The sequence below is a fragment of the Vombatus ursinus genome, unplaced genomic scaffold (assembly GCF_900497805.2).
Source record: "Vombatus ursinus unplaced genomic scaffold, bare-nosed wombat genome assembly UNPS02015175.1, whole genome shotgun sequence".
In the NCBI taxonomy this organism is placed as follows: Eukaryota; Metazoa; Chordata; class Mammalia; order Diprotodontia; family Vombatidae; genus Vombatus; species Vombatus ursinus.
In genome coordinates this window covers 1,656,799-1,664,670 of record NW_020954953.1, presented here as the reverse complement: position 1 = coordinate 1,664,670, position 7,872 = coordinate 1,656,799, and positions in this window count along the sequence as shown.

Below are 7,872 nucleotides of genomic sequence, written 5' to 3'. Positions count from 1 at the left end.
CCTCAACTTTCCTTTCTTAGAACTACATAAATCTAACCACAAAACATAGAAAAAAGAAGTTAAGGAGGTAAATAGAATTTTAGAAAAGCTAGATATGATAGACCTCTGGAGAAAACTGAATGGAGATAGAAAAGAATATACCTTTTTCTCAGCAATACAAGGCATCTACACAAAAACTGATCATGCTTTGGACACAAAACCCTCACAATCAAATGTAGAAAGGCAGAAATATTAAATGCATCCTTTTTAGTTCATAATGCAATAAAATATACATTCAATAAAGGACCATGGAAAGATAGGTTTAAAATGAATTAAAAACTAATCTAATTCTAAAGAATAGCTGGGTAAAGAACAAATCCTAGAAACAATCAATAATTTCATTAAAGAGAATGAAAGCAATGAGACAACATACAAAAATTTATGGGCTTCAGCCAAAGTGTTACTTAGGGGAAAATTTATATCTCTAAATGCTTAGATCAATGAATTGGCCATGCAACTAAAAAAAAATAAATTTAAAAAATCCTAATTCAATACCAAATTGGAAATGCTGAAAATCAAAGGAGAGGTAAATAAAATTGAAAGTAAGAAAACCATTGAACTAATAAATAAAACCATTAGCTAGTTTTATGAAAAAATAAACTGTTGGTTAATTGGATTAAAAAAAAGAAGAAAACCAAATGGCCACTTTTAAAAATGAAAAAAGGGTGAATTCACCACCAAATGAAGAAGAAATTAAAGCAATTATTAGGAGCTATTTTGCCCAATTATATGCCAATAAACCTGACAATGTAAGTAAAATGGTTGTATATTTAAAACAATATAAATTGCCCAGATTAACAGAAGAAACAGAATACTCTAACCTCATCTTAGAAAAAGAAATTGAACAAGCAATCAATAACCTCCATAAGAGAAAATTCCAAGACCAGATGAATACACAAGTGAAATCTACCAAACATTTAAAGAACAATTAATTTCAATACTAGATAAACTATTTGGAAAAATAGGGGAAGAAAGAGTCCTACCAGATTTCTTTTATGACATGGATATGGTGCTGATACTTAAACAAGGAAGAGTGCAAACAGAGAAAGAAAACTGTAGATCAATTTCCCTAATGCATATTGATGGAAATATCTTAAATAAACTACTAGTTAGGATGTAATAGCAATACAGCAGAAGGATCACACACTATGCCTAGGTGGGATTTATATGAGGGATACAGGGCTGATTCAATATTAGGAAAACTAGTAGCGTTATTGACCATATCAATGACAAAACCAGTAGAAATCATATGTTTATTTCAATAGATGAAGAAAAAGTCTCTGACAAGCTACAACACATATTCCTATTAAAAATACCAAAGAGCATAGTAATAAATGGAGCTTTCCATAAAATGACAAGTAGTAGCCATCTAAAACTATCAGCAAGCATTATCTGTAATGGGGATAAGCCAGAAGAATTCCCAATAAGATCAGGCATGAAGTAAGGATGCCCATTATCACCACTATTGTTCATTATTGTACTAGAAATGTTAGCTTTCACAATAAGAGAAGAAATAGGAAATTGAAGAAATTAGAATAGGCAATGAGGATGCTGGAGTTACAGTGGTCAAAATGGAGCTTAACTTCTAGTTGGAGAGATACGATGTGTACACAGATGGATAAGACTGAAGTATATACAAAGTAAATGCCAATTAAACTGGGGGACACTAATAACTATGGCTGAAATCAGGAAAGGCCTGAAGTAGAATGTGATACCTTAGCTATTTTTGCAGGGTACTAAGTGTTCTAAGAGCAATTATGTTATGTAATTAAATTAATTTTATATGGAATGATTAATTAAATGAATAAGCACTTATACAGTGCCTAATATGTGTCAGTCACTGTGTTAAGTGCTTTTTTGCAAATATTATCTCATTTGTTCCTCTCAAGAATTCTGGGAGGTAGGTACTGTTATTACCTTCATTTAATGGCTGAGAAAACTGAGGCAAACAGAAATTAAGAGTCTGTTCATTCAACTAATTTTAAATGCACCTAATTAAATTTTATTAAACCTACATATTTCCACCCAGTTCAAAAAAATTTTTTTGAGACATTATTATACCTTTTCCTTCTGGACCAACAGCATGGATACTGGTCCATAAGAGATGAGATTTATCTTTCAAAGGTAGGATGGGGACTGCAGAAGGAATTGTTGGTGGGAATATGTTGCTTTGCTAGAAAGGAAGGTTACTGGAGGGAGATTTTAGAGAAGATCTAGAGCTACTTAAGTTATAGAACTTGGATGTGGAAGAGGCTGATGCTCTTTACATGTGACACTCCATCCCTCATCTCCTTGCTTTTATACTGCCTATCCCCCATACTTATAATATACTCCTTTCTTACCTTCAACTCATAGACTACTTTGCTATCTTTCAGATGTAGCTCAGGTACCATCTTATGCAAGAAAACTTTTCCAATTCTTCCAACTACCATTGCACTTTCACCCAACTTATCTTGCATTTAACTACTTTGCATATGTTGGTGTTTATTATTATAGTGTGTGTATTTGTAAGTGTTATCCATGTAAGTTATGTGTATACCCCCATGGGCTTACCTAAACATATCTCATAAGGATGCATGAGTAGACATCTCTGGAATTTCACTCACATCTCTCCAAGACAGACTTTAATTCCTTCCCTGGTGGTAGCAGTTTACTGGGGTCATGAGGTTGATTAATTAGTATGCTTTCTTTGGAGAGGCTTACCTGACTAGCATTGTATCTATCTACCACCCTAAATATTGTTAAGTCTAGGGTAAATCACTCTTCTAATCACTACCCCTTAATGGGGAGAGCGTCTTAAGCTATATTTCAGGGCTTGCCTGTCTTCCCACCAAATGCCAGCTAAACAAAGATGATCATAATAGTCAATCAGTCAATAAACATTTATTGAGCATTTACTATATGCCAGATGCTGTGTCAAGTGGTGGGGAAACAAAAAAAAAGCGGCAAAAGAGAGTCCCTGCCTTTAAGGATCTTATAATCTAATGGGGGTCACAACATGCAAACAAATATATACAAAATAAGTTGTATAAAGGAAAAATAGGAAATAATTTTAAAAAGGGAAAGCACTAGAACTATAAAGAGGCAAATGATGGAATTTTAACTGGGACTTAAAAGAAGCCAGAGAAGCCATTTGCTAGAGATGAGGGTGGAGGGCATTCCAAGCATGAGGGATAGCCAGATGAAATGCCTGGAGCTGAGAGATGGAGTGTCTTGTTCAAGGAACAGCAATGAGGTCAATGTCACTGGATTGAAGCATGTAAAGCTGAGAATAGGGAGTGAAAAGACTGGAAGGGTGGTGGGATAGGGGAGGTAGGTTATGAAGGGCTTTGAATATCAAGGAGAGTATTTTGTATTTGATCCTGGAGGTGATAGGGACCACTGTAGTTAACTGAGTGGATATATGGGGGAGTATGGTCTGACTCACACTTCAGGAAAATCACTTTGGTGGCTGAATGGATAGATTTGGATTGAAGAGAAATTTGAGACATTCAGAACCACTAGCAGGCTATTACAATAGTCCAACCATGAAACAATGACATTCTGTTCCAGGGTGGTAGAAGCCTCCAAAGAGTGAAGGGGCATGTTGGAGAGATGTTGCAAAGATGATATCAACAGGCCTTGGTAATACATTGGATTTGGGGTTGAGAATGAGATGTTGAGGATGATACCTAGATTATGAGCCTGAAGGAATAGGAGGTTAATATTTTCCTTTATGGTAACAAGGAAGTTAGGAGGGAAGTAGCATTTAGGAGGAAAATATAATGAATTCTGTTTTGGACATATTGAGTTTAAGATATCTATTGAACATCTAGTATAAGGTGGATACCAAATACTAAATAACCCATTTATCCAAGGCAAACAGAAATTTGAGAAGCTATGTTGATCAGAATATACTGCACAATATATAGAATGAATAACAAGAGAGGAGAGGAGAGGAGAAGAAATCAGAGGGAGTCCCCTAACTTACCCAAAGGGAAATCCCCCAGTCTTTTAGTACAACAAAATGTTAAAAGTCTTTCTTTACCATCAGGGCCCTCTCCCTGAAGAGAACCTGGAATCAGGTATGTCACCTCTTAAAAAGGAAAACAAGAATGCTCTTTCCTCTCCCAAGCTATAGTCAATTCTACCTCCCATATACTCACAGAGTGTGGAATAATCATTCTCTTCACCAATGAGGAGAGTCATGCAAATTCCAGAGTTGAATGCTGGCTTACATTAACTATATATCTATGCTTTACATTAACTTCCTATTTTATGTGTACTTGTTGACTCTCCCTTTAGAAAGATAGCTTCTTTCTAATTGAGATTGTTTCATTTTACTTGTATCCTCACCACATAGTACAGTACCTGGAATACAACAGGTACTTAATAAATATCTAGTGATCTTTGATTTACCTTTTGCCACTTTGGGCAAACTGAAATCTGGGAGTGTGGTGCTGAGGCCCCACATATAATAACAGTTGAAGGAGTTATGTCATAATATGCTATTTTCATGTTCCTGTTTTCTGGTGAAGGCCCCATCTGCCTCATCTGTTTTCACTAGCTCTCCTGTTTGTCACACCCACTTGCTTTCCTTTGTTTTGTTGCTCTTAGATTGCCTAATGGTAATCCTAGGAGAAATAGAAGCTCCCTCTGTTTATTCTCAGTTAAGTGTATATATATCACAGACTGAGTCAGTTCAAAGACCTCTATGGGAATGATGAGCCCAACTAAGTGTTAAGCTCAGCTCAGTTTTTGAATATTGTCAAATATATAATCACACTTCCAAATGTGATGGTGACGGATGAAGGGATTTCAAAAAATGTGCTAATCCACAGATAGTCTGTGGAAGACAACAATTGAGATGACAGAAGATTTGTTCCATTGAAAGTTGATTCAGAATGGTGTTTCAGCTATTCGTGACAAAGAAAAATTGTACAATGTCAGCATTAGACAAAAAAAAAACCCTTTGAAATAATCTTTTAAAAAATCTTAAAAGATTAAAAGGTTCTTTGTAGCTGAATGCTTAATGCAATATTGTTCTTTCAAAAATATTCTTATATAGTTTGCTCCATGGAAAAGATTGAATGCAACAAGGATATATTAAATAACTACTGAGTTATTTGTTGGTGAGATAAAAACAAAAGAAAATCAGTCTTTACCCTCAGGGAGCTTAAGCTTATATATGACCCTCTATTACAAGGTTTCTTACACTTATGTGTATGTATGTCTATCATAGATCTCTTTGGCAGGCTAGTGAAGCCAATGGACTCCTCAAAATAATGTTTTTAAGTTCATAAAATAAAATACATGGGACTACAAAGGAAAATAATTATTTTGAAATAGAATTATCACAGTTTCTTCTTCTTTTTTTAAAGTTGTTCCATAATTCACAGACCCCCTGAAATATATACATGGATCCCTGGATAAGAACCCTTGCGCACAGGTGTCAAACATGTGGCCTAATATGCCACAAGATAATTAAAAATACAATAGAGATAATATTAATTTCTGGTTTTCAGAGTCAATATGGATGGGAGGGATCCATTTCTATTTGAATTTGACACCACTGCTCTAATGGAAGTGAAGGATGTAATATTTAATAATTAAAGTTCTAAATTTTATAGAGTCATAGATTTAGAGCTAGAAGGGACCTTGGTCAAACCCCTCATCTTACAAATGAATAAAATGAGTCTCAGAAGGGTCAAGTGAAGTGCTCATGTCTCTGCAAATTGTAAAAGGGCAGATTTTGGGTTTGAGTCTGAATCTTCTGATTCTAAATCCATCATTTTTTTTCATTTCCATGATTGCAGAATCAAAACAGAACTCAAGAAAGAGATGTCAGAAGCCATCTATTTCAACCACATTTTACCTAGGAAGGCCCAGGGAGGTTCAAGTGACTTATTGGAGGTCATACAGGTACTGTCAGAGATAGGGTTCTAAATCAGGCCATGAAACTCCAGAGCTACAATTCTTTCCATTGCTCCTTGCCTCCACTTGCCTTCATTGTCTCCACTACACCATGTTAATTTTGATATATGGTAAGCCTCATTAATATGTATGTTTCAGTATAATTTTTAATCTTTTTTTGGGGAGTTTTTTTATTTGGTGTTTGATTTTTCCCCAGTTGCATGTAAAAAACAATATTTAACAATCATTTTTAAAACTTTGAGTTCCAAATTCTCTCCCATCCTCACTTCCCACCCACCCCTCATTGAGAAGGCAAGCAATTCAACATAGGTTATACATGTGTAGTCATGCAAAATACTTCCATAATAGTCATGTTGCAGAAGACTAACTATATTTCCCTCTATCCTATCCTACCCCCCATTTATTCTATTTTCTTTTTTTACCCTGTCCCTCCTCAAAAGAGTTTGCTACTAATTACCCCTTCCCGCATTCTGCCCTCCCTTCTGTCGCCCCATTTATCTTATCTACTTCCCCCTTACTTTCCTATAGGGTAAGATAGATTCCTATACCCAACTGAATGTGTATTTTATTCCCTCTTCAAGCTAATTCCAATGAGAGTAAGGTTCACTCATTCCCTCTTACCTCCCCCTCTTCCCCTCCACTGTAAAAGCTTTTCCTTGCCTCCTTTATATGAGATAATTTACCCCATTTTACCTTTCCCTTTCTCTTTCCCCAAATACATTCCTCTCTCACCCCTTAATTTTATTTTTTAGGTATCATTCCTTCATATTCAACTCACACCTGTGCCCTCTGTCTATATATAATCCTTTTAGCTACCCTAATAATGAGAAAGGTCTTACGAGTTACAAATACATCTTTCCATGTAGGAATGTAAACAGTTTAACTTGAATAAGTCCCTTATGATTTCTCTTTTCTGTTTACCTTTTTATGCTTCTCTTGAGTCTTGTATTTGAAAGTCATATTTTCTGTTTAGCTCTGGTCTTTTCTCAAGAATGCATGACATTCCTCTATCTCATTGAATGTCAATTTTATCCCTTCATGCATTATACTCAGTTTTACTGAGTAAGTGATTCTTGGTTTTAATCCTAGTTCCTTTGACTTCTGGAATATCATATTCCAAGCCCTCCAGTCCCTTAGTGTAGAAGTTGCTAAAGCTTGTGTTAGCCTAATTGTGTTCCATACTACTTGAATTGTTTCTTTCTGGCTGCTTGCAGTATTCTCTCCTGGATTTGGGAGGTCTGGAATTTGACTGTAATATTCCTAGGAGCTTTCCTTTTGAGATCTCTTTTAGGAAGTGATTGGTGGACTCTTTCAATTTCTATTTTACTCTCTGGTACTAGAATATCAGGGTGGTTTTCATTGATGCTTTCTTGAAAGATGATGTCTAGGCTCTTTTTTTTTTATCATGGCTTTCAAGTAGTCCAATAATTTAAAAATTATCCCCCCTGGATCTATTTTCTAGGTCAGTTGTTTTTCCAATGAGATATTTCTCACTGTCTCCTATTTTTTCATTTTTTTGGTTTTGTTTTATAATTTCTTGATTTCTCATAGTCATGAATTTCCATTTGCTCAATTCTAATTTTTAAGGAATTATTTTATTCAATGAGCTTTTGGGACCTCTTTTTACATTTGACCAATTCTGCTTTTTAAGGCATTCTTCTCATTGGCTTTTTGGACCTCTTTTGCCATTTGGGTTAGACTATTTTTTAAGGTGTTATTTTCTTCAGTATTTTTTTGGGTTTCCTTTACCAAGCTATTGCCTCTTTTCTCATGTTTTTTTTTTTGCATCACTCTCATTTCTCTTCCCAATTTTTCCTCTATTTCTTTACTTGATTTTCAAAATCCTTTTTGAGCTCTTTCATGGCCTAAGATCAATTCATATTTTTCTTAGAGGCTTTGGATATAGGAGCTTTGACTTTG